This window comes from the organism of the source record quoted next, unplaced genomic scaffold, assembly GCF_019419815.1.
Source record: "Pyrus x bretschneideri cultivar Hongxiangsu unplaced genomic scaffold, Pyrus_bretschneideri_v1 Contig88, whole genome shotgun sequence".
In the NCBI taxonomy this organism is placed as follows: Eukaryota; Viridiplantae; Streptophyta; class Magnoliopsida; order Rosales; family Rosaceae; genus Pyrus; species Pyrus x bretschneideri.
This window is the reverse complement of record NW_025999829.1, coordinates 468,673-494,411: the sequence shown is the minus strand read 5'-3', so window position 1 is coordinate 494,411 and position 25,739 is coordinate 468,673. Positions and strand designations below refer to the sequence as shown.

At 37.6% G+C, this 25,739-nt stretch overlaps 1 pseudogene; it reads right to left on the bottom strand.

Annotated features, from left to right (window-relative positions):
- Positions 1–24,469: 24,469 nt before the first annotated feature.
- On the bottom strand, positions 24,470–24,580 carry LOC125473458 (annotated as a pseudogene).
- Positions 24,581–25,739: the final 1,159 nt, after the last annotated feature.

Below are 25,739 nucleotides of genomic sequence, written 5' to 3'. Positions count from 1 at the left end.
CATGCATTCATCATCATAACCTAGCTGTCATTACCCTTTAATCACATGCATAAATCAGCCACATGCATCTCCCATCACCATTTCAGATTTCCACCAAGTTCCTAGCTGTCATATTCCCTCCTTTTCACCTATAAATAAGCATCCATTGCAGCCACAATTCATTCATTCCCATTCATACACAATTCATTCACCATTCACGCCAGAAATTCATCCCCTCTCTATAACACATCCATACTTCACCATTCTTCATATTTTCTGCCCAAAAAGAAGCCTTGAGGTCCCCTACATCCATCCCTATCCTAAACACATCATTCTACACCATCCATAACTCCCCATCCCTCCAAACCTATCCTTAGACCTTGTGCTACAACGAAGAGGAGGAGAAGAGTGCCTAAACGTTCATACAATTCAAGTTTGAGTTGTTGGAATGTTTAGGTGTTTCTTTTCCTCGATTCCAATGTTTAATTTCAATTCTCTTTGTTTTGTACGTATGAGGAACTAAACCCCCCCTTGGCTAGGGGGGGATTCGAAATATATGTTTATGCTTGCATTTTGATTTGATTACTTCTAATTGTGTTTCATAAGTTGTGGATTCAATTTGTTTAACTGTTTGATTGATAACTTATTTATGTATGTTTATTGAGAGTATACGCTTAATTTTCATGCATGAATATGACGCTAGAATATAAGTGAGTTTCACCTAATAGTTACGAACTTATATTCACAAGTAGTGGAGGTTGCTTATAAACAATCGCGTTAAACGAATTCTTGGCATAAGTTTCATGCAATCATAGTAACGAATGCCTCGTCAACACTTATAGTTTTCATGATGCTTAATGATTCTTGCTTGTATCTCTATTATGCAATTCATGTAGGGAACTTGTGAGGAATGCTTTGGGTTGTCGTATGCAATCATCCAATTCATTAACTTAAGGAAAATTTGACGGTTAATTTAAGCGGACCTAATTAACCCGGGGTGTTGAGAATTCATGGTTTATTGAGAAGCAATTAGATTCGTTTTATATGCAAGTATAACATGTATGGAGATGAACCCCTTGGCTAGCATTCATTCATTCAATTCCATCACATTCATCTTTACAATCTGTTTTTAAATACAATCTGTGCATTTTAGTTAATTTCGTCAAAAACTCAATCCCCCTTTACTTGAATGTCCAAATTAGTTAGAAAGTGTTTTAGTTTGTGTTTATAAGTGTTTTGATTCAATTTGTTATACAAATTCGTCCAAATTCACCAAAGTGCTCAAAACTGCCCAGAAAGTGTTTTTAAGGCAGTTTTGAGTGTTTTGGTGCTGTTTTGAGTCTTTTGGTTTGTTTTGGTGTTTTAAAGTTTAGTTTTGCATTCTTTGAGTCTAGTTTAGTGTTAAAGTGTCTTAGTTTGTGTTTCTAAGTGTTTTGATTCAAGTTATTACCCAAATTCGTCCAAAGTACTCAAAGTGCTCAAAACTGCCCAGAAAGTGTATTTGATGCGAGATTTATACGCACACAAATTAAACCCTCTTCTTGACAATTGTAGTATAGATATAAGTAGGGATCGTTCTTAACCGGGGATTAGGAGGGATTGCTAAACACTTGGAAACTGACTTAAAAACTCAAAAACAAAGTTTAAAACACTAAACTTGACTCAAAGAATGCAAAACTAAACACTTAAAACACCAAAACAAACCAAAAGACTCAAACATCACCCAAAACACTCAAAACTGCCTTAAAAACACTTTCTGGGCAGTTTTGAGCACTTTGAGTACTTTGGACGAATTTGGGTAATAACTTGAATCAAAACACTTAGAAACACAAACTAAGACACTTTAACACTAAACTAGACTCAAAGAATGCAAAACTAAACTTTAAAACACCAAAACAAACCAAAAGACTCAAAACAGCACCAAAACACTCAAAACTGCCTTAAAAACACTTTCTGGGCAGTTTTGAGCACTTTGGTGAATTTGGACGAATTTGTATAACAAATTGAATCAAAACACTTATAAACACAAACTAAAACACTTTCTAACTAATTTGGACATTCAAGTAAAGGGGGATTGAGTTTTGACGAAATTAACTAAAATGCACAGATTGTATTTAAAAACAGATTGTAAAGATGAATGTGATGGAATTGAATGAATGAATGCTAGCCAAGGGGTTCATCTCCATACATGTTATACTTGCATATAAAACGAATCTAATTGCTTCTCAATAAACCATGAATTCTCAACACCCCGGGTTAATTAGGTCCGCTTAAATTAACCGTCAAATTTTCCTTAAGTTAATGAATTGGATGATTGCATACGACAACCCAAAGCATTCCTCACAAGTTCCCTACATGAATTGCATAATAGAGATACAAGCAAGAATCATTAAGCATCATGAAAACTATAAGTGTTGACGAGGCATTCGTTACTATGATTGCATGAAACTTATGCCAAGAATTCGTTTAACGCGATTGTTTATAAGCAACCTCCACTACTTGTGAATATAAGTTCGTAACTATTAGGTGAAACTCACTTATATTCTAGCGTCATATTCATGCATGAAAATTAAGCGTATACTCTCAATAAACATACATAAATAAGTTATCAATCAAACAGTTAAACAAATTGAATCCACAACTTATGAAACACAATTAGAAGTAATCAAATCAAAATGCAAGCATAAACATATATTTCGAATCCCCCCCTAGCCAAGGGGGGGTTTAGTTCCTCATACGTACAAAACAAAGAGAATTGAAATTAAACATTGGAATCGAGGAAAAGAAACACCTAAACATTCCAACAACTCAAACTTGAATTGTATGAACGTTTAGGCACTCTTCTCCTCCTCTTCGTTGTAGCACAAGGTCTAAGGATAGGTTTGGAGGGATGGGGAGTTATGGATGGTGTAGAATGATGTGTTTAGGATAGGGATGGATGTAGGGGACCTCAAGGCTTCTTTTTGGGCAGAAAATATGAAGAATGGTGAAGTATGGATGTGTTATAGAGAGGGGATGAATTTCTGGCGTGAATGGTGAATGAATTGTGTATGAATGGGAATGAATGAATTGTGGCTGCAATGGATGCTTATTTATAGGTGAAAAGGAGGGAATATGACAGCTAGGAACTTGGTGGAAATCTGAAATGGTGATGGGAGATGCATGTGGCTGATTTATGCATGTGATTAAAGGGTAATGACAGCTAGGTTATGATGATGAATGCATGTGCAAAGTTGGATGAATGATTATGGGTGCATGTGGCTGATTTATGGTGCAATGATGAAAGGCAAAGTGCATGTGGCTGATTTGTGAAGGGAATGCATGTGGAATGAATGTGTGAATGATGGCAGATTGTGTATGTGAATGATTAGGGTGAATGTGCATGTGCTTTGACAGCTAGGTTGAATAAATTAAAGGGAGTGCATGTGGCTTGGCTGGAATGATTGGAATGCAATCTGAAATGGGATGTGTTGGTGTGAATTTCTGGTACAAAGGGCCTCCTTTGGTCTTCAATTTCGTCCATCTACTTGGCTTCAAGTATATCCAATCCATTTAACGCCCCAAACTACTCCAAAATGCACCAAAATGCACCATTTTGCATACTTTGCCCTTAGAACCTGAAAACACACAAAAGAAGCATAAAGGACTAAAATAACTAATGAAACATAACGTAAATGCACGAGAACAAGCCATTTAAGTCGCATGAATATGCTCCTATCAAATACCCCCACACTTATCTTTTGCTAGTCCTCGAGCAAAACAGAAAGAAAAACAAAACAAAACGAAACGAAACAAAACAAGTAAAACACAACCTAAACCTTCCAACAATCGTCTTAGGGATTTCCAATGCACATGACATGTTAAAAATCATCATTCTCACAGATTTTAGTCATCTTCACACTTAAGTACATTCTTAATCATAGTCACCACATACTATTTCACAATTAAGCATTTAAAACCATGTTTTGAATGTAGTAACATGCCTTAGAGAATTTGCTCAATTCCTTACAAGATATGCACTCGATTTTCACTCAGATTTTCTAACTACACACCCTAATCTAGTCATTTGTGAGAAGATTAATGAAAACGAACACTCACATATATATATCACAAAGAGAGCAATTTCTGGAGTTAATAAGCATGTTTAGATATGATCTCATGAATGGAATGCTACTACTTAGACGCGAGAACCAGTGACTCCATAAGCTCATATCAATTCCAAACTCCACATTTTGAAACACATAACACTCAAGATAGAAGTCAAAGGGTTGTAACGGGGCTAGGGTATTGGCTAACAATGAAAGGTGAAGGATAAACAAACATTCTTAAAGCAATAGTGAGCAAAGTATTGAATTAGGCACTTAGAATTCCCTTAAGAACGCAGAAGTCAACTTTGAACACCCAAGGGAAAATCACACAAAACTTAGGGCCATATTCAACTTTTTGGACCCTTTCTTCAACCATCAACGCTCGTGAGTTCATTCTTACTTATTTTCACTCTTTTTTTTTTTTTTTTTTTGAATCTCAAAACATACATATAAACGTAAGAACAAACTTTTACTCCCCCACACTCATTTTCTTGCATAATGTAACTCAAAAGGAATTCATTTAAGTCATGCTCACTATACTTTAAGAACAAGGGTATAGGAAAGTCCTACTCTAGGCTAGGTGAGGAAAATGTGGGTAAACAAAGAATAAAGGCTAAACAAGGCTCAACGGGGTTAAAACTTACAACATATATGAAATATGGGAAGTAAGGCTATTTGGCTATGGTGGTGGTTACACAACTTCATCTTGATATGTGTTATGCAATTCAATGTCATGCTTTGAATGAAACGGATATAAGTTCTAGCATTTAGTTCTATCATGATATAATTGCATTCTAAGTAGCAACCAAGCAAGGAATAATGAGATCATGCAACAACTTTAGAAAACAAAGAATCACAGATTATAACTCTCCAAAGAAGGTAATGGCTCGAGTCTCACAGGGTTGTAGCGTTTGTTTGAGTTCCTTCCTTCAAGCATGTTACAAAAACGAATTTTTCTTTTATGATTGCATGTGAAGTCATACATTATAACCATAACCAAGCATATACCAAGAGTAAATCAAACTTTTCTCTATGTTTATAACTCTTTTTAACAGTCATGCAATTACAAACCAAATCCTTATCATTGTGTTGGAAGGTATCCTAAGACACAAACACACAAAAACGACTTAAAACACTCTTTTTAGGCTTTTCAAAACATGTTTTTCAAATTTTTATGTGATTTTCGGAGTTATAAAACAAAACATAGTAAAACACTCTAAAACATCTTAAAAACACCTTAAAACAGCAAGGAACAACATTTGAAGTTATGGGTGATAAAATCCCACGAATTTGCATCAAATATACTTAGTTACCCCCCCACACTTAAATCAAACATTGTCCTCAATGTTTTAAGCATAGATTCACACAAAACATAAGTAAACACACAAAAAGCAACTAAACATACTAAACATGGCAGAATGTAGTTAACAAAGAGAAGAGTTTAGAGACGCAAATCTGGTTATATAGTGTAAATTCCATCTTCTCCTTGGTAATTGCATTGAGGCTTGGATCTTTGTGATTCCACAGGCTTACTCTTGAACTGCGCTGCTCCCATCGTTGATTTTCCTTTGTGCTACTCTTGAACTGGGCAGCAGGCTTCCTTTGGTCTCCCCCGAAGGTCTGAGCTTCATTCTCTTATCTGTTTCTTTGTTCAATCTCTCCAATTCGTATTGAAGAGGGTTAGAGGATAGCTCAGCAAAGCTAGGTAAGCAACCAGGGAATAGAGTCTAGATAGACTCCAAGTGCCGGCTGATTGCTTCTTTCACTTTGCCATGCAAGTAATAACAAAGACAAAGGAAAAGACAGGGAAAGAGCATGATATGAGATACCTTTGCTTTTGACCTTGATGATATGAGATACCTTTGCTTTTGAAGAAGCGGTGAATGAATCAGCACATGTATTTGTTGTGCTGCTTCCTCCTGGGTCATCTGTACTCCAGGCATCTGGTATCATCTTTGGGGAAGAAGAAAGAATTGAGTGTTTCGAAAGGCTTTGCTGGGAGTGCGCCTTCAGAGGTGAGGAAGAGTCGGGCATTTTCTTCAGGTTTGCCTTGCCATAAAAGATGAAAGTCGACAAATATAGGGATTTCCCAATAGCAAGTGGTGGTACTGTTCTTTTACCCTTGTCGACAAACGTTTTGATCCCGCAAATCCAGCTTTTTGAAATAGTGACGACTCTTCGATCTTTGAAGACGCCTCTTCGATTTCTGAGCAGGCGCTTTCTGAAAAGCAGAGAAAGCGTCGCCGAACTTTGCGCTTGTCGGCTAAAGACCTGTATTTGTGATGGTGGCCTCCACGTGTCGAACGCGTTTTCTGAAAAAGCCGAGGGAGCGTCGCCGAACTTTACGCCTCAAATTCCGGCTTTTTGAATCGGTGGACGCGTTGCCTTGGCTTTTTATAGAGCTATCGATCACTGCCAACTTACACACTCTGAAGATTTCCCATTCTTGATACTCGTCTCCGGCCCTTTTGAAAATTTACTCCGTCCACCCCTTCTCTTTGAACACTTTTGAAAAATGGCAAACCCATCGAACCTTAGCTTAGAATTGAGTCTCCGCAGTGATACGGGCGTGCCGCGTCAAGGTAACGTATGGCGCCCTTCTTTCTTATCTTCTAACGGTCCTCTTACAGGTGAAGACTCCGTGATGCAGGACGCCACAACAGCTACGATAGTAGCTCGGAACCTCCTCACTCCCAGAGATAGTCAGCTGCTTTCAGGACGGTCCGATGAGTTGGCCGTTCAAGAGTCCCTGGCTCTCAGCGTTCAGTGCGCAGGCTCTGTGTCCAACATGGGCCAACGCCTCCTTGCTCGCTCCCGTCAGGTTGAATCTTTGATGGCGGAGGTGGAGAACCTGAAACAAGAGATCAAACAACTTAAGTACGAGAATAGAACTTTGCATGTGCTTGCCAATAACTATTCGTCGGGCATGAAGAGGAAGCTTGATGAGATGCAAGAATCTCAAGGTCGGATGCAAAGTGACCGTCAACGGCTTGCGTCTTTCTTCCAGGGGCACCTTTTTCCTGGGTCATCCAGCGTTCCGCCAAGTATTGGGGCCTGGAATGCTCTATATCCGATGCCTCCCGCTCCTATGCCTCTCGCTCCGATGCCTCTTGCTCCGATGCCTCCTACTTCGATGCCTCCTGCTTCGATGACTTCCGCTTCTAGAGTTTTGCCTCGTGGTGGGTCTTCACGCAAACAAAAACAAAAACAACCTTTGTGAAGCTCCATTTGTTAGATACATTTGTAATTTCTCGAAAATTAATGAAAAAGCTTTGTTTTATTCACTGTATTGGGTTGCCTCCCAAGTAGCGCTTTCTTTAACGTCTTGCAGCCGGACGAAGAACACAATCATGCCTTAATGGAACCCACGGCATGGAGTTGATCATTGAATGGATGATGATACTTGAAATGTTCCGGCAATGGTTGAATTTCAAGAGTGGGTGCTCTAATCATTGACATCAACAACATATTAGTCAAAAACGACTTTGGATTTTGAGTTGGTGGCTTACCTACATGCTCCAATAAGAACTTAAGTACATCCTCCACGAAATGCTTCTCAAAACATTCAAGAATTGGATCTTTGTATGGAGTGGAATAGAGATCTGTCCTAAGATCCATGTAAACTCTTTCACCAAATTGGATTTGAGTAGGTGCCTGCAATGAAGAATGTAACACACGATTAATTGAAGTGGGAATTGGAATTTGAGCTGGTGGCTTACCTATGGGCTGCAATATTGGCTCTAAAGTCGCAGCACATTCAACAAATGCACAAGGGATGTTTTCATTCAGATTGGACATTCTGAAGGTTGTGGCTGTGTGATCCACTCCAATTTCCTCCTTGATGAATTCAAGATGCTCCTCAACCACTTTTTCCTCGTGAATTGTTGGAAAGGTGTCCAAGATGTCTTTCTTCCCCTCATCTTTCATGGATTGCATGAACCTGCCAGGGAAGGGTGCATTTGGGGGAACAAAGTTAGAAATAATTAAATTTGGAACAACCTTACTTGAATGGGGTGGTGTAGGAATATTGGGAGGTTGCGGCAAGGGTTGTTCTTCCCTTGCCGTGCCTTGTGCATCCTCCTCCTCTTCGAGCAGTAGCAATTCATCCATGGGCTCATCTTCAACCATTTGTTCTTGAATTTGTTCCATGCATTCTGCATTCTGCCTAAATTGACTGTTCCACTCAGCCAACTTTTTTGCTTGATAGAAATCCTCAATTGGTCGCCAAAATGCGTCTTGTTGAAATGGTTGAGCTTCCCTGCCCTGCTCCACAGAATTCAGTTGTTGAATAACTTCCTTATAATAATTTGATATACCTGAATTTGGATGTGAAGATTGAGGGGAAGGCTGTGGTGGTGCATATGAATCCTCATATGGTTGCCAATATGTTTCTTGGTGAGTCTCCTTAGCTTGATTTTGTGAACCCTGCACCAAAGAGTTTAATTCATTAAGAATTTGATTATAATCTATTGACGAATTTGAGTTTGGTTGGGCATATTGAATATGAGGTGGCTCCCAATATCTTTCTTGTTGAATATTTTGAGGTTCCCACCACATAGAAGTTGAATGATCACTCCAATCCGAATTGTAAGTATTGGAAAACACGTTATTCCTTGATTGAAGATCAACTATATCAACGTTTTGCATTTGGGACCTTTCCATGAGCTGTGACAAAAGATAAGCATTATCAAGTGCCATGTTGTGCTTCTAAAATCAACAAAATAAAACTAAAAATATATACACACAAACGAAAATAAAACAATCCAAGAGATTAGCAAAGTTGCTAATCCCCGGCAACGGCGCCAAAATTTGATGCGAGATTTATACGCACACAAATTAAACCCTCTTCTTGACAATTGTAGTATAGATATAAGTAGGGATCGTTCTTAACCGGGGATTAGGAGGGATTGCTAAACACTTGGAAACTGACTTAAAAACTCAAAAACAAAGTTTAAAACACTAAACTTGACTCAAAGAATGCAAAACTAAACACTTAAAACACCAAAACAAACCAAAAGACTCAAACATCACCCAAAACACTCAAAACTGCCTTAAAAACACTTTCTGGGCAGTTTTGAGCACTTTGGTGAATTTGGACGAATTTGTATAACAAATTGAATCAAAACACTTATAAACACAAACTAAAACACTTTCTAACTAATTTGGACATTCAAGTAAAGGGGGATTGAGTTTTTGACGAAATTAACTAAAATGCACAGATTGTATTTAAAAACAGATTGTAAAGATGAATGTGATGGAATTGAATGAATGAATGCTAGCCAAGGGGTTCATCTCCATACATGTTATACTTGCATATAAAACGAATCTAATTGCTTCTCAATAAACCATGAATTCTCAACACCCCGGGTTAATTAGGTCCGCTTAAATTAACCGTCAAATTTTCCTTAAGTTAATGAATTGGATGATTGCATACGACAACCCAAAGCATTCCTCACAAGTTCCCTACATGAATTGCATAATAGAGATACAAGCAAGAATCATTAAGCATCATGAAAACTATAAGTGTTGACGAGGCATTCGTTACTATGATTGCATGAAACTTATGCCAAGAATTCGTTTAACGCGATTGTTTATAAGCAACCTCCACTACTTGTGAATATAAGTTCGTAACTATTAGGTGAAACTCACTTATATTCTAGCGTCATATTCATGCATGAAAATTAAGCGTATACTCTCAATAAACATACATAAATAAGTTATCAATCAAACAGTTAAACAAATTGAATCCACAACTTATGAAACACAATTAGAAGTAATCAAATCAAAATGCAAGCATAAACATATATTTCGAATCCCCCCCTAGCCAAGGGGGGGTTTAGTTCCTCATACGTACAAAACAAAGAGAATTGAAATTAAACATTGGAATCGAGGAAAAGAAACACCTAAACATTCCAACAACTCAAACTTGAATTGTATGAACGTTTAGGCACTCTTCTCCTCCTCTTCGTTGTAGCACAAGGTCTAAGGATAGGTTTGGAGGGATGGGGAGTTATGGATGGTGTAGAATGATGTGTTTAGGATAGGGATGGATGTAGGGGACCTCAAGGCTTCTTTTTGGGCAGAAAATATGAAGAATGGTGAAGTATGGATGTGTTATAGAGAGGGGATGAATTTCTGGCGTGAATGGTGAATGAATTGTGTATGAATGGGAATGAATGAATTGTGGCTGCAATGGATGCTTATTTATAGGTGAAAAGGAGGGAATATGACAGCTAGGAACTTGGTGGAAATCTGAAATGGTGATGGGAGATGCATGTGGCTGATTTATGCATGTGATTAAAGGGTAATGACAGCTAGGTTATGATGATGAATGCATGTGCAAAGTTGGATGAATGATTATGGGTGCATGTGGCTGATTTATGGTGCAATGATGAAAGGCAAAGTGCATGTGGCTGATTTGTGAAGGGAATGCATGTGGAATGAATGTGTGAATGATGGCAGATTGTGTATGTGAATGATTAGGGTGAATGTGCATGTGCTTTGACAGCTAGGTTGAATAAATTAAAGGGAGTGCATGTGGCTTGGCTGGAATGATTGGAATGCAATCTGAAATGGGATGTGTTGGTGTGAATTTCTGGTACAAAGGGCCTCCTTTGGTCTTCAATTTCGTCCATCTACTTGGCTTCAAGTATATCCAATCCATTTAACGCCCCAAACTACTCCAAAATGCACCAAAATGCACCATTTTGCATACTTTGCCCTTAGAACCTGAAAACACACAAAAGAAGCATAAAGGACTAAAATAACTAATGAAACATAACGTAAATGCACGAGAACAAGCCATTTAAGTCGCATGAATATGCTCCTATCACATTTCCAACCATTCACACCCCTTTAATCATTCTCCTAGCTATCATTCACATGCTCTCCCATCCATTCTCTCCCTATATAAACCACACACACTTCATTCATTTGCATCATTCAATTCATCCCACACTTCCATTTCATTCAATTCCATCTCTCCATTCTCACACCACAAATAAACACTTCCCCTTAGAATCCAAAAACCATCTTCCATTTCCATCACTCCCCACTCCATTCCACACTTCCATCCCCCCAACCAACTATCCCTAGACCTTATGCTACAATAAAGAGGAAGATAAGAGGGCCTAAACGTTCATACAATTCAAGTTTGAGTTGTTGGAATGTTTAGGTGTTTCTTTGATTTCAAAGTTTAAATTCAATTCTCTTTGTTTTGTACGTATGAGGAATGGAAGAGAAGAGTGCCTAAACGTTCATACAATTCAAGTTTGAGTTGTTGGAATGTTTAGGTGTTTCTTTGATTTCAAGGTTATGAAGAACTAAACCCCCTTTAGCTAGGGGTGATTCGAAACTATGTTTATATTTGCAATATGAATTGATTAACTTTCGTTGGAATTTCATAAGTTGTGGATTCAATTTGTTTAACTGTTTGATTGATAACTTATTTATGTATGTTTATTAAGAATGCGCGCTTAATTTTCATGCATGAATTTGACGCTAGAATATAAGTGAATTTCACCTAATAGTTATGAACTTATATTCACAAGTAGTGGAGGTTGCTTATAAACAATCGCGTTAAACAAATTCTTGGCATAAGTTTCATGCAATCATAGTAACGAATGCCTCGTCAACACTTATAGTTTTCATGATGCTTAATGATTCTTGCTTGTATCTCTATTATGCAATTCATGTAGGGAACTTGTGAGGAATGCTTTGGGTTGTCGAATGATGTCATCCAATTCAATAACATTAGGAAAACTTGACGGTTAATTTAAGCGGACCTAATTAACCCGGGGTGTTGAGTTTCATAATTTATCGAAAGACCAACTGAGAATCAATTTTGTATGCAAGTATAACATGTGTGGAGATGAACCCCTTGGCTATTCCATCATCCATATTTTCATCTCATTCATATTTACGTTTTGCCTTTAATTACAATTTGTCCATTTAATTTAATCTCGTCCAAACACAATCCCCCCTTTACTTTATTGTCAAATTAGTTAGAAATCAATTTAGTTTGTGTTTTTAAAGAATTTTGAGTCTTTTGGTTTGTCTTAATGTTTTAACGTTTAGTTTCACATTCTTTGAGTCTAGTTTAGTGTTTTATATTGTTTTTACGTTTTTGAGTAAAAATCCAAGTGATTAACAAGCCCTCCTAATCCCCGGTCTAGAACGATCCCTCACTTATCCATTCTACTACAATTGTCAAACGAGGGTTTAATTTGAGTGTCAAGTAATTCTCACATCAGGAATCACTGGTTCTCATTCTAAGTAGTAGCATTCCATTCATGAGATCATATTCATGTCATTATCGTAAATCCAGAAAATGTTTTCTTTGTTATAACATATGTGAGATACTAGTCTTTCATGTTTACATCAATCTCTCACATATAACTAGTGTAGGGTGTGTAGTCAGAAAATCTGTGTGAAAATAGAGTGCATTCTAGTAAGGAATTGAGGAAATTCTCTAAGGCATGTTACTACATTCAAATCATGGTTTTAAATGCTTAATTGTGAACTAGTATGTGGTGACTATGATTAAGAATGTAGTTAAGTGTAAAGATGGCTAAAATCTGTGGGAATAATGATTTTTAACTTGTCATGTGTATTGGAAATCCCTGAGACGATTGTTGGAAGGTTTAGGTTGTGTTTTTCTTGTTCAGTGTCGTTTTGTTTTTGGTTTCTTTTGTTTTGTTTTGCTCGAGGACTAGCAAAAGCTAAGTGTGGGGGTATTTGATAGGAGCATATTCATGCGACTTAAATGGCTTGTTCTCGTGCATTTACGTTATGTTTCTTTAGTTATTTTAGTACTTTAAGCTATTTTCGTGTGTTTGTAGGTCCAAAGGGCTAAAGGAGCAAAAAGATGCATTTTGGAGACTTTTGGAGCACTTTTGGGCTAAGGATGGATAGCTTATGCTTGGAGCCAAAGTGTTGGACGAAATTGAAGACCTAATTGAAGACCAAAGTGTTGGAACCTTGTTCCCTTTAGTTTTAGGACATTTAAACCTTTCCTATATCCTTAGCCGTGCATAACATTCCAACATTCCACTCCTTCATTTCAGCCACACTCCCACATATCATTACTTATCATCACCACTTATCACTTATCATAATCACATATCAAACACTTATCATCACCACTTATCACTTATCATAATCACATATCATACACTTATCATCACCACTTATCACCTAACACAAAACCTTGCAGCCACATCCATTCCACTTCATTGCACATGCATCTTCATAAACCATCAGCACATGCCCTCACCATTGCCGTGCATACCCTCACTCTTTAATCATTTCCAACCCACATGCACCCATAATCATTCACATAAATCAGCCACATGCATTCACTCTTCATAATTCAACCACTATGCCGTGCATCCCCTCACTCTCTAATTATTTCAGCATATGCATTCACCCTTTAATCCATGGCAGCCACCAACCAACCTAGCTGTCATGTTTCCCCTTTCATCATTCCCTCACATTCTTTAATTCAGCCAACACATGCTTACACATGCATTTTCAGCACCAAAGAATCATTGCCGTGCACATTCACATTCATTTCCAGGTTGTCCCCTTGCATTGCAGCCACATATTCATTGCACATGCATTTCCAACCCACATGCATCCTTTAATCATTCAAACATGCAGCCACATTCCCTCCTAGCTGTCATGTTCCCCCCCATTTCGCCTATAAATAAGCATCCATTACACCTAAATTCACATTCATTCTTCCATACACATTTCAGTCACAAACACCAACCATTCCCTTGTGCCGTGCTGATGCGAGAATTATACGCACACAAATTAAACCCTCTTTTTATCAATTGTAGTATAAGTATAAGTAGGGATCGTTCTTAACCGGGGATTAGGAGGGATTGCAAAATCACTTGGAAACTGACTCAAAAACGTAAAATAAAGTTTAAAACACTAAACTAGACTCAAAGAATGCAAAACTAAACATTTAAAACACTAAAACAAACCAAAGGACTCAAAACAGCCCCAAAACACTCAAAACTGCCTTAAAAACACAATCTGGGCAGTTTTGAGCACTTTGGTGAATTTGGACGAATGTGTGTAATAAATTGAATCAAAACACTTATAAACACAAACTAAGACACTTTAACACTAAACTAGACTCAAAGAATGCAAAACTAAACACTTAAAACACTAAAACAAACCAAAAGACTCAAACAGCACCCAAAACACTCAAAACTGCCTTAAAAACACTTTCTGGGCAGTTTTGAGCACTTTGACTACTTTGGACGAAATTGGGTAATAAAATGAATCAAAACACTTAGAAACACAAACTAAGACACTTTCTAACTAAGTTGGACACTAAAGCAAGGGGGGATTGAGTTTTGGACGAAATTAAACTAATTGCACAGATTCTAATTAAAACAGATTGTAAGTATGAATGTGATGGATTGCTAGCTAAGGGGTTCATCTCCACACATGTTACACTTGCATAATAAAAAGATTTCCAATTGCATTTCAATAAACCATGAATTCTCAACGCCCCGGGTTAATTAGGTCCGCTTAAATTAACCGTCAAGTTTTCCTTAAGTTAATGAATTGGATGATTGCATACGACAACCCAAAGCATTCCTCACAAGTTCCCTACATGAATTGCATAATAGAGATACAAGCAAGAATCATTAAGCAACATGAAAACTATAAGTGTTGACGAGGCATTCGTTACTATGATTGCATGAAACTTATGCCAAGAATATGTTTAACGCGATTGTTTATAAGCAACCTCCACTACTTGTGAATATAAGTTCGTAACTATTAGGTGAAACTCACTTATATTCTAGCGTCATATTCATGCATGAAAATTAAGCGTATACTCTCAATAAACATACATAAATAAGTTATCAATCAAACAGTTAAACAAATTGAATCCACAACTTATGAAACGCAATTAGAAGTAATCAAATCAAAATGCAAGCATAAACATATATTTCGAATCCCCCCTAGCCAAGGGGGGGGTTTAGTTCCTCATACGTACAAAACAAAGAGAATTGAAATTAAACATTGGAATCGAGGAAAAGAAACACCTAAACATTCCAACAACTCATACTTGAATTGTATGAACGTTTAGGCACTCTTCTCCTCCTCTTCGTTGTAGCACAAGGTCTAAGGATAGGTTTGGAGGGTTGGGGAGTTATGGATGGTGTAGAATGATGTGTTTAGGATAGGGATGGATGTAGGGGACCTCAAGGCTTCTTTTTGGGCAGAAAATATGAAGAATGGTGAAGTATGGATGTGTTATAGAGAAGGGATGAATTTCTGGCTTGAATGGTGAATGAATTATGTATGAATGGGAATGAATGAATTGTGGCTGCAATGGATGCTTATTTATAGGTGAAAAGGAGGGAATATGACAGCTAGGAACTTGGTGGAAATCTGAAATGGTGATGGGAGATGCATGTGGCTGATTTATGCATGTGATTAAAGGGTAATGACAGCTAGGTTATGATGATGAATGCATGTGCAAAGTTGGATGAATGATTATGGGTGCATGTGGCTGATTTATGGTGCAATGATGAAAGGCAAAGTGCATGTGGCTGATTTGTGAAGGGAATGCATGTGGAATGAATGTGTGAATGATGGCAGATTGTGTATGTGAATGATTAGGGTGAATGTGCATGTGCTTTGACAGCTAGGTTGAATAAATTAAAGGGAGTGCATGTGGCTTGGCTGGAATGATTGGAATGCAATTTGAAATGGGATGTGTTGGTGTGAATTTCTGGTACAAAGGGCCTCCTTTGGTCTTCAATTTCGTCCATCTACTTGGCTTCAAGTATATCCAATCCATTTAACGCCCCAAACTACTCCAAAATGCACCAAAATGCACCATTTTGCATACTTTGCCCTTAGAACCTGAAAACACACAAAAGAAGCATAAAGGACTAAAATAACTAAAGAAACATAACGTAAATGCACGAGAACAAGCTATTTAAGTCGCATGAATATGCTCCTATCACGTGCTCTCTCCCTAATAATCCAAACACCACACCAGAAATCATCCCATTGCCGTGGCCTCCTCCTTCCATTTTCACCACTCCCCAAACCATTCACACCATCAAACTATCCTTAGACCTTGTGCTACAACGAAGAGGAAGATAAGAGGGCCTAAACGTTCATACAATTCAAGTTTGAGTTGTTGGAATGTTTAGGTGTTTCTTTGATTTCAATGTTTAATTTCAATACTCTTTGTTTTGTACGAATGAGGAATGGAAGAGAAGAGGGCCTAAACGTTCATACAATTCAAGTTTGAGTTGTTGGAATGTTTAGGTGTTTCTTTGATTCTCTTTGTTTTGTATCATGAGGAACTAAACCCCCCCTTGGCTAGGGGGGATTCGAAATATATGTTTATGCTTACAATATGATTTGATTACTTCTAATTGCGTTTCATAAGTTGTGAATTCAATTTGTTTAACTGTTTGATTGATTGATGCGAACTAAGTAAGCACACAAATTAAAACCCTCTTGTGACAATTGTAGTATATGAATAAGTAGGGATCGTTCTTAACCGGGGATTAGGAGGGATTGCAAAATCACTTGGAAACTGACTCAAAAACGTAAAACTAAACAATAAAAACACTAAAACAGCCCCAAAACACTCAAAACTGCCTTAAAATCACTTTCTGGGCAGTTTTGAGCACTTTGGTAACTTTGGACGAAATTGGGTAATAGAATGACTCAAAATGCTTAAAAACACAAACTAAGATACTTTCTAACTAAATTGGACACTAAAGTAAAGGGGGATTGAATTTTTGACGAAAATAAATTAAATGCACAGATTGCAATTTAAAGGCAGATTGTAATGAATGTGATGAAACTATGGATGAATGCTAGCTAGAAGGTTCTTCTCCACACATGTTACACTTGCATACACTTTGATTTTCAGTTGGTCTTTCGATAAATTATGGAACTCAACACCCCGGGTTAATTAGGTCCGCTTAAATTAACCGTCAAGTTTTCCTTAAGTTAATGAATTGGATGGGTTAGCGCAACGCAATTCAAAACATTCTCTAAAAGTCCTTTACGTGAAAAGCACAATAAAGATACAATCAAAGATCATTAAGCATCATGAAAACTATAAGTGTTGACGAGGCATTCGTTACTATGATGAGCATGAAACTAGTGCCAAGAATTCATTTAACGCGATTGTTTATAAGCAACCTCCACTACTTGTGAATATAAGTTCATAACTATTAGGTGAAACTCACTTATATTCTAGCGTCAAATTCATGCATGAACATTAAGCGTGCACTCTCAATAAACATACACAAACAAGTTATCAATCAAACAGTTAAACGAATTGAATCCAACATTCATGAAATTCCAACCAAAAGTAATCAATTCATATTGCAAACATAAACATGGTTTCGAATCACCCCCTAGCTAACTAGGGGGATTTAGCCTCTCATGTTCACAAAAAGAGAAATACAATTGAATTTAAACATAAAGCACAAAGGAATGATTACACCTAGAACGCCCAACGAATCCACGTGAATTGGTGCGCGTCGAAGCTCCTCTTTCCTCTTCTCCTTGCTGCGGCAGAGAGGGTTTTGGATGGTTTGGGATGAGTTTCTGGTTTAGGGATGGTTTTATGGAGGTTTGGTGGTGCGGCAATGGTGGTGGAAGGAGTAGGATGGTGTGGAATGGTGCGGGAAGTGGTGGAGTTGGCTGCAATGGAAGGGGATATGCACGGCAAAGGTTTTGGTTGATGGTGGCTGCACAGTTTCTAGAGGAAAATGGGAGAGAATCTGTGATAAAGGGTGGCTGCGAATTGTGTGAATGAATTTAGGGTTATGGTTGCTACGGCCTATATGAATTAGGGTGACTGATGAAGTATATGGTGCGGCTGATGAGAAGAATAATATGAATGGAAGAGAAGCTAGGGTTAAGAATAAAAGGTACGGCTCAGATTAGAAGTTAGAAGGCTTAGGGTTTTTGGATGATAGATGGAAGATGCGGCTGATTGGGGAGTTAGGGTGTATTCTTGCGGCTTAGGGAGGAAATCAGTTTATGGTGGCTGATATGGATAATGGAGCAATGGGAGATGCGGCTAAGATGGTAGAACCTAGGGTTTGAAAAATGTTTTTGTTCCAGAAATTAACCCTAGCTTATTTTTATTAACTAAAATAAATTCAAAGGCTTCTAGAATTTAGGAAAAATCAGAAATTAAAGGGGGAAAGATTTAAAGGGTGCGGCTACTATGTAATTAGGGTGATTAGGGTTAGGGTTTTTGTGCATAAAATGGGACCAAAGTACCCTCCCTTGCACGGCAAGGGAAGGAAAGAAGGGGAAAGGCACGGCTTAGGGCTAGAATTTGGGCTAAGGCCTTTGTTTTGGGTCCTAAAGTGCATACGAGGCCTATAAAGTGGCTAGAAAATATGGACGTTTAGATTAGGAAAGGTTACCAAAACGGGAAACTTAGGGTTAACTTTCCTACTTCAAGTAGGAATCCTTGTTTGAGTAGAATTCCTCGTTTTGGTAAGAATTCATCGTTGGAGTAGGAATTCGTCGTTTCTTCACGTCTTCAACTCATTCATTCCTCTTTTGCTCCAAAAAGCTCCTATTTGCATCTTCTTGCACGCTTTGGCCTTATAATCTGAAAATGCAACAAAGTGACTTTAAACACTAAAATAGCTAAGGAAACACAACATAAATGCACGAGAACAATCTAATTAAGTCGCATGAATATGCTCCTATCAAATTCCCCCACACTTAACTTTTGCTAGTCCTCGAGCAAAACAAAACAACTAAAGTAAACAAAACGCAACAAAACAAACAAAACATAACCTAAACCTTCCAACGTTTGCCTCAGGGATTTCCAATGAAACATGACAAGTCAAAGATCATTACTCACATAGCTTTTAGTCTTCCTTCCCCTCAAGCACATACTTAATCATAGTCACCATTCACTAGTTCGCATTTAATCAATTAAAACACATTTTGAATGTAGTAACATGCCTTAGAGAATTCCCTCAATTCCTCACTAGTTATGCACTCAATTTTCACTCAAATTTTCTGACTACACACCCTACACTAGTTATATGTGAGCAGATTGATGTAAACATGAAAAACTAGTACTCACATATGTTATAACAAAGAACGCAATTTCTGGAGTAATTAAACGTGTTTAGATATGATCTCATGAATGGAATGCTACTACTTAGATGCGAGAACCAGTGACACCAAATGCTTGATGCGAGAATTATACGCACACAAATTAAACCCTCTTTTTGACAATTGTAGTATAGAATGTAAGTAGGGATCGTTCAGGACCGGGGATTAGGAGGGATTGTTAATCACTTGGATTTCACTCAAAAACGTAAAAACACAATATAAAACACTCTACTAGACTCAAAGAATGCAAAACTAAACTTTAAAACACTAAAACAAACCCAAAGACTCAAAACAGCACCAAAACACTCAAAACTGCCTTAAAAACACTTTCTGGGCAGTTTTGAGCACTTTGAGTACTTTGGACGAATTTGGGTAACAATTTGAATCAAAACACTTATAAACACAAACTAAGACACTTTCTAACTAATTTGGACAATACAAAGACTCAAAGGACTCAAAACAAGTTCAAAAGACTCAAAACTGCCTAAAAACACTAACTAGGCAGTTTCTGACCATAAACCCAATTTTGGACGAATTTAAGTTGTAACTTGACTCAAGACTCTTAAAAACACAAACTAAATTGATTTCTAACTAATTTGACAATAAAGTAAAGGGGGATTGAGTTTTTGACGAAATTAACTAAAATGCACAGATTGTAATTAAAAACAGATTGTAAAGATGAATGTGATGGAATTGAATGGATGGGATGGCTAGCTAAGGGGTTCATCTCCACACATGTTACACTTGCATAATAAAAAGATTTCCAATTGCATTTCAATAAACCATGAATTCTCAACACCCCAAGTTAACCGTGATGCACTAATTAACCTTCAAATCTTCCTAACGTTATTGAATTGGATGATTGCATACGACAACCCAAAACATTCCCCACAAGTCCCCTACATGATTGCATAATAGAGATACAAGCAAGAATCATTACGCTCTATAAAAATTATAAGTGTTGACGAGGCAATTGTAACTATGATTGCATGAAACTTATGCCAAGAATTCGTTTAACGCGATTGTTTATAAGCAACCTCCACTACTTGTGAATATAAGTTCGTAACTATTAGGTGAAACTCACTTATATTCTAGCGTCATATTCATGCATGAAAATTAAGCGTGTACTCTCAATAAACATACATAAATAAGTTATCAATCAAACAGTTAAACAAATTGAATCCACAACTTATGAAACGCAATTAGCAGTAATCAAATCAAAATGCAAGCATAAACATATATTTCGAATCCCCCCCTAGCCAAGGGGGGGGGGTTTAGTTCCTCATACGTACAAAACAAAGAGAATTGAAATTAAACATTGGAATCGAGGAAAAGAAACACCTAAACATTCCAACAACTCAAACTTGAATTGTATGAACGTTTAGGCACTCTTCTCCTCCTCTTCGTTGTAGCACAAGGTCTAAGGATAGGTTTGGAGGGATGGGGAGTTATGGATGGTGTAGAATGATGTGTTTAGGATAGGGATGGATGTAGGGGACCTCAAGGCTTCTTTTTGGGCAGAAAATATGAAGAATGGTGAAGTATGGATGTGTTATAGAGAGGGGATGAATTTCTGGCGTGAATGGTGAATGAATTGTGTATGAATGGGAATGAATGAATTGTGGCTGCAATGGATGCTTATTTATAGGTGAAAAGGAGGGAATATGACAACTAGGAACTTGGTGAAAATCTGGAATGGTGATGGGAGATGCATGTGGCTGATTTATGCATGTGATTAAAGGGTAATGACAGCTAGGTTATGATGATGAATGCATGTGCAAAGTTGGTTGAATGATTATGGGTGCATGTGGCTGATTTATATGAAGGGAATGCATGATTGTTTACATGTGAATTAAAGCTATATGTGGCTGCAATGATGAAATGGATGGGAGTGCATGTGCTTTGACAGCTAGGTTGAATAAATTAAAGGGAGTGCATGTGGCTTGGCTGGAATGATTGGAATGCAATCTGAAATGGGATGTGTTGGTGTGAATTTCTGGTACAAATGGCCTCCTTTGGTCTTCAATTTCGTCCATCTACTTGGCTTCAAGTATATGCAATCCATTTAACGCCCCAAACTACTCCAAAATGCACCCTTTTGCATACTTTGCCCTTAGAACCTGAAAACACACAAAAGAAGCATAAAGGACTAAAATAACTAGAGAAACATAACGTAAATGCACGAGAACAAGCCATTTGATAAGTCACATTTTGTATACATTTATATCTTCATTATTTGGTGTCTTTGTGATTGTTTTGGATTAAACTAGTTGCATTTTACATTATTTGGTGTTAGTGTGCAGCCAAGTGTGAATTTGGATCAATAGGAAAGCAAATGAAGTAAAAACATTCCAGAAAAGATGTGAAGTGTTAAGAGATGCAATTCAGCCATATTGGGTGATTTTAAACAAGGCAAAATCATTGAAGTCACCTATGTGGTTCCAACATCAAAACATGCATTTACATGCATGTCACAACCTTGGCCGTGTGTTCCACTACTTGTCCATTTACCTTTTGTGCCAAAAACACCCATTTCCATCACTTAATTCATTCAGTCATTTTGACACCAACAATCACAACCTAGCCGTGTGTTCCCATATCATCCCATCAGATTATGCACTTCCAACATCAAAACATGCATTCACATGCATGTTCACACCTTCACATGCATGATCCACATCCATTCCGTGCATTCCATTACATTTCTGCACTTCATCTTTGCAGAAATACACATGCACTTCAATTAAATAAAACCCATGCTTGCACCTTTCCCTTTTGTTATTCACCCATTATTCCAGAAAATCACTCATTCTTTGTCCATGCCGTGGGATCCCTTCCCCTTTCCAGATTTGAACAAAGCAATTTCTGGTGGTCCAAGTCACCTTTGCAGGTTCCACTCACTTATGGCAGTAAGAGCATGTGCTTCTTTGAATACATTAACATTTCCTTGCAGATCATGTCCAGGCCGTGAGTCCACCATCTCAGAAACACAATCATTTCCATCACTTATGCTCTGCCATCTGAGTTAAACAAAGCCAAGATCCTATCTGATTGTTGGGGACAGATTCTTTTCCATAAAACAAGTCCCATTTGACACAACAAGGGTCTGCAAGTTTTCTTCTTCATTCAGGCCATTACACACACAAAAACTCTCCCATTTCACTCCATTCTAAGTCCATTTCTGTCCCAAGGGCAGAAACCATTCAAACATCACCAATCTAGTTCATCCGCACCACATTTGGAGAAGCAACACCAAGGAACTCTTCAAGGACTTCAACATCAGTTTTGCTTCAAGGGTTCATTCTTATCAATTCTATGTTCATTCATGTTTTATATTTCTATGTCAAATCTTTTGTAGACATGAATTGTAACTAAGCTTCCTCTAGGGATTCGATGTAACCTTGCAAAGTTTGCTATGTAATTAAGTTAGAATGCTCAGTTTGTCCATCTATTTCTTGTTTCATTCTCTGATTTAATGGTGACTTAGTGTGTTGATTTTAATGTTTGATCATCATTTGAATTAATCACAAAGTTGTGTAGCCAAGATTAGAACACACATCATGCATAATCTTGGTAGATATGTGAATGAATGAAGGGATTGTTTAGCACACATCCTGCCGAGTTAATCCCTTTAGTTTTATGAAAGTTTCTTGTGCATTACATACTCTTGATTATAAACCAAAGTTGCACATCACAATTAGGTTCATGATTAGAGACATTTGATCAAATCCACACATCATATGGTTGATCATGTCCAAGTGAAACAAACTCAAGAAATAGGTAGATGAATGAGTACAAACTAACTTAACAAACATGGACTTAGTTGAGCAATGGTGAAATCGAATCCCTAGTTTCATTTCCATTGATACTATCTCATTGTATTAGTTGTTGATTCATTTATTTGTGTTTACTTCGTTTTCTTATACTTTCAAGTTACAACAACAAAGCACAACAAATCTGCCTATTTAGACTAGTTGATTCAAATCTGCCTATTTAGACTAGTTGATTCAAATCTGCCTATTTAGACTAGTTAATTCATTTCATAGAGTTCTTGCAAAACAAGTAATTACATAGGTCCAATTAGTCCCTGTGGATTCGACACCCTTGCTTGTGCCATTATACTAAATATATTCTAGCATTAGGAAGGAAATATACATCAACAAAAAATGGCGCCGTTGCCGGGGACTGATTTCAGTCCCTTGTAATTGCTTGTTTGCTTGTTTGCTATTTTGATTAGTGTCAAGGTTCATAACTTGTCAAATTGATAACTGGAAGTTGATTTAAGTTGCATACATTTCATGTGTGGAAAACAATCCCTTAGCCATTCTATTATCCATTGGTTTACATCAATTTGCTTGACAATCTGTTTTCTTTATAATCTGTCCATTTAATTGCATTTCGTCCAAATACAAATCCCTTCATATTTTGCTAAGTCTTAGGCTTAGAATCTGTCTTATTTTGTGTTTTGAAGCATTTTGAGTCAAGTCCAAACCTAATTTTCGTCCATAGTTGAGTTTAGTGTCAAAACTGCCTAGTTTGTGTTTTTAGGCAGTTTTGAGAGTTTTAAGCTTGTTTTGAGTCTTGTGAATCTGTTTTGAGTCCCTTGAGTCTTTTCAAACGTTTTTAAGTTTATTTTTGTTCTTTTCATTGTTGTTTGCTTCTTGATTTTCTTTCACACTTGTGTTACTTTGTTTCAGGTAGTATATGTCAAATAAACTTGTTGAGTTAGGCCAAAGAATTGAAAGGTTAAAGGGCCACACTTTGGACAACTTTGTGCCATCAAGTTCATCCTTTATCCTTGAGGAAGAGGAAAGGAATTCACCTAGTTCAACAAGTAAAGGATCTGAGCAATTTAATTGGGAAAGAGAAGAAGAGATGGCGGGCAACCAAGATGAACTTAGAGCTTTGGAGGATTTTGCTCAACCAATCATACCAAATTCACCTTCATGCATCTTGCTGCCCACAGAAGCTAGAAACTATGATCTCAAATCTTCACATTTCCATATGTTTCCCTCATTTTATGGCTTACCTAATGAAGACCCTTTAGCTCATATTAAAGAGTTTTACAATGTTGTGAGTGGTTTACCTTTGCAGGGAGTAAGTGAAGCAAATTTGAGGATGAGAGTGTTTCCTTACACTTTGAAAGATAAGGCCAAGAGTTGGTTGATGACTCTAACACCAGGTTCCCTCACCACATGGGATGCCGTGGCTAAGAAGTTCTTGGAGAAGTTCTTTTCCACTCAAAAGACAGCCACATTAAGGGGACAAATCTTCAACTTCAAACAAGATGATGGTGAACCTTTCAATGAGTGTTGGGAGCGTTTTAAGGGCCTCTTGTTGCAATGTCCACATCATGGGTTACCTTTTCACTTACAAATGCAAATTTTCTATGATGGACTAACCCAAAATTGTCAATCAACTGTTGATAATGCAGCAGGTGGAGCATTGAAGAAAAAAAATGCTCAAGAGTCATATAACATTTATGAGATGTTGGGGTCTAATGCTCAACACAAAGATTTAAGGGGTAAGAAAGTTGGAGTTTATGAAACAAGTTCTAATCATGAGCTTTTGTTGCAGGTAGCTAAACTAGAAAGGAAGCTTGAATCCGTGCTCAATATGGTGCCAAAAACTAATGAAGTGTGTGCCATTTGCAACATACCAAGCCATCCTACTCACCAATGTCCATCTAGGGAGGCTTACCCCGAGTATGTTCAAGAACAAGTGAACCTCATGAATTCTTACAACCAAAGGCCAAGGAATGATGTGTATTCAAATACATATAACTCAAGTTGGAGAGATCATCCCAACCTTTCATGGAAGAACAACAATCAATTCCAAAATTTCCAACCAAAACCTGCCCCTACCCTTGAGGACACGGTTAAATTGTTAGCCCAAAACACCTTGCAATTCCAACATTCCACCAATAGCACTCTCCAACAACATTCAGCAGCTCTAACCAAAATGGAGACACAATTGGGGCAGATTGCAGATGCCTTGAACCAAAGAGAAGTTGGAAAGTTTCCAAGCCAACCTGTGATACTCCAAAGGAACCAAGAGCAAGCCAAAGCAATCACTACACTTAGAAGTGGTAAGGTTATTGATAATAGAGTTGGCAATGAAGTTACTGATGAATATGATCATGTGAATGCAGGTGTTACTCAAGGAGACAATGAGAAACCAAACGAGGAACCAAGCCATGCTACTTCCTCACTTGAAGCACCAAATCTTCACAAGGCTGAGAAACCATACACTCCACCAATACCATTCCCTGGAAGACTTGCCAAGAGCAAGCAGGATAAGTCATTCAAGGAAATTTTTGATATACTAAGCAAAGTGAATGTTAACTTACCTTTGCTTGATGTCATTAGGAACATGCCAGCATATGGGAAGTTCTTCAAGGAGTTAAACAGCTACAAAAGGAAGTATGGCCCACATGAGAAGGTAGTGGTGTCTGAGAATGTGAGTGCAGTTTTGCAAAGAAAACTTCCACCAAAGCTCAAGGATCCAGGAAGTTTCTCT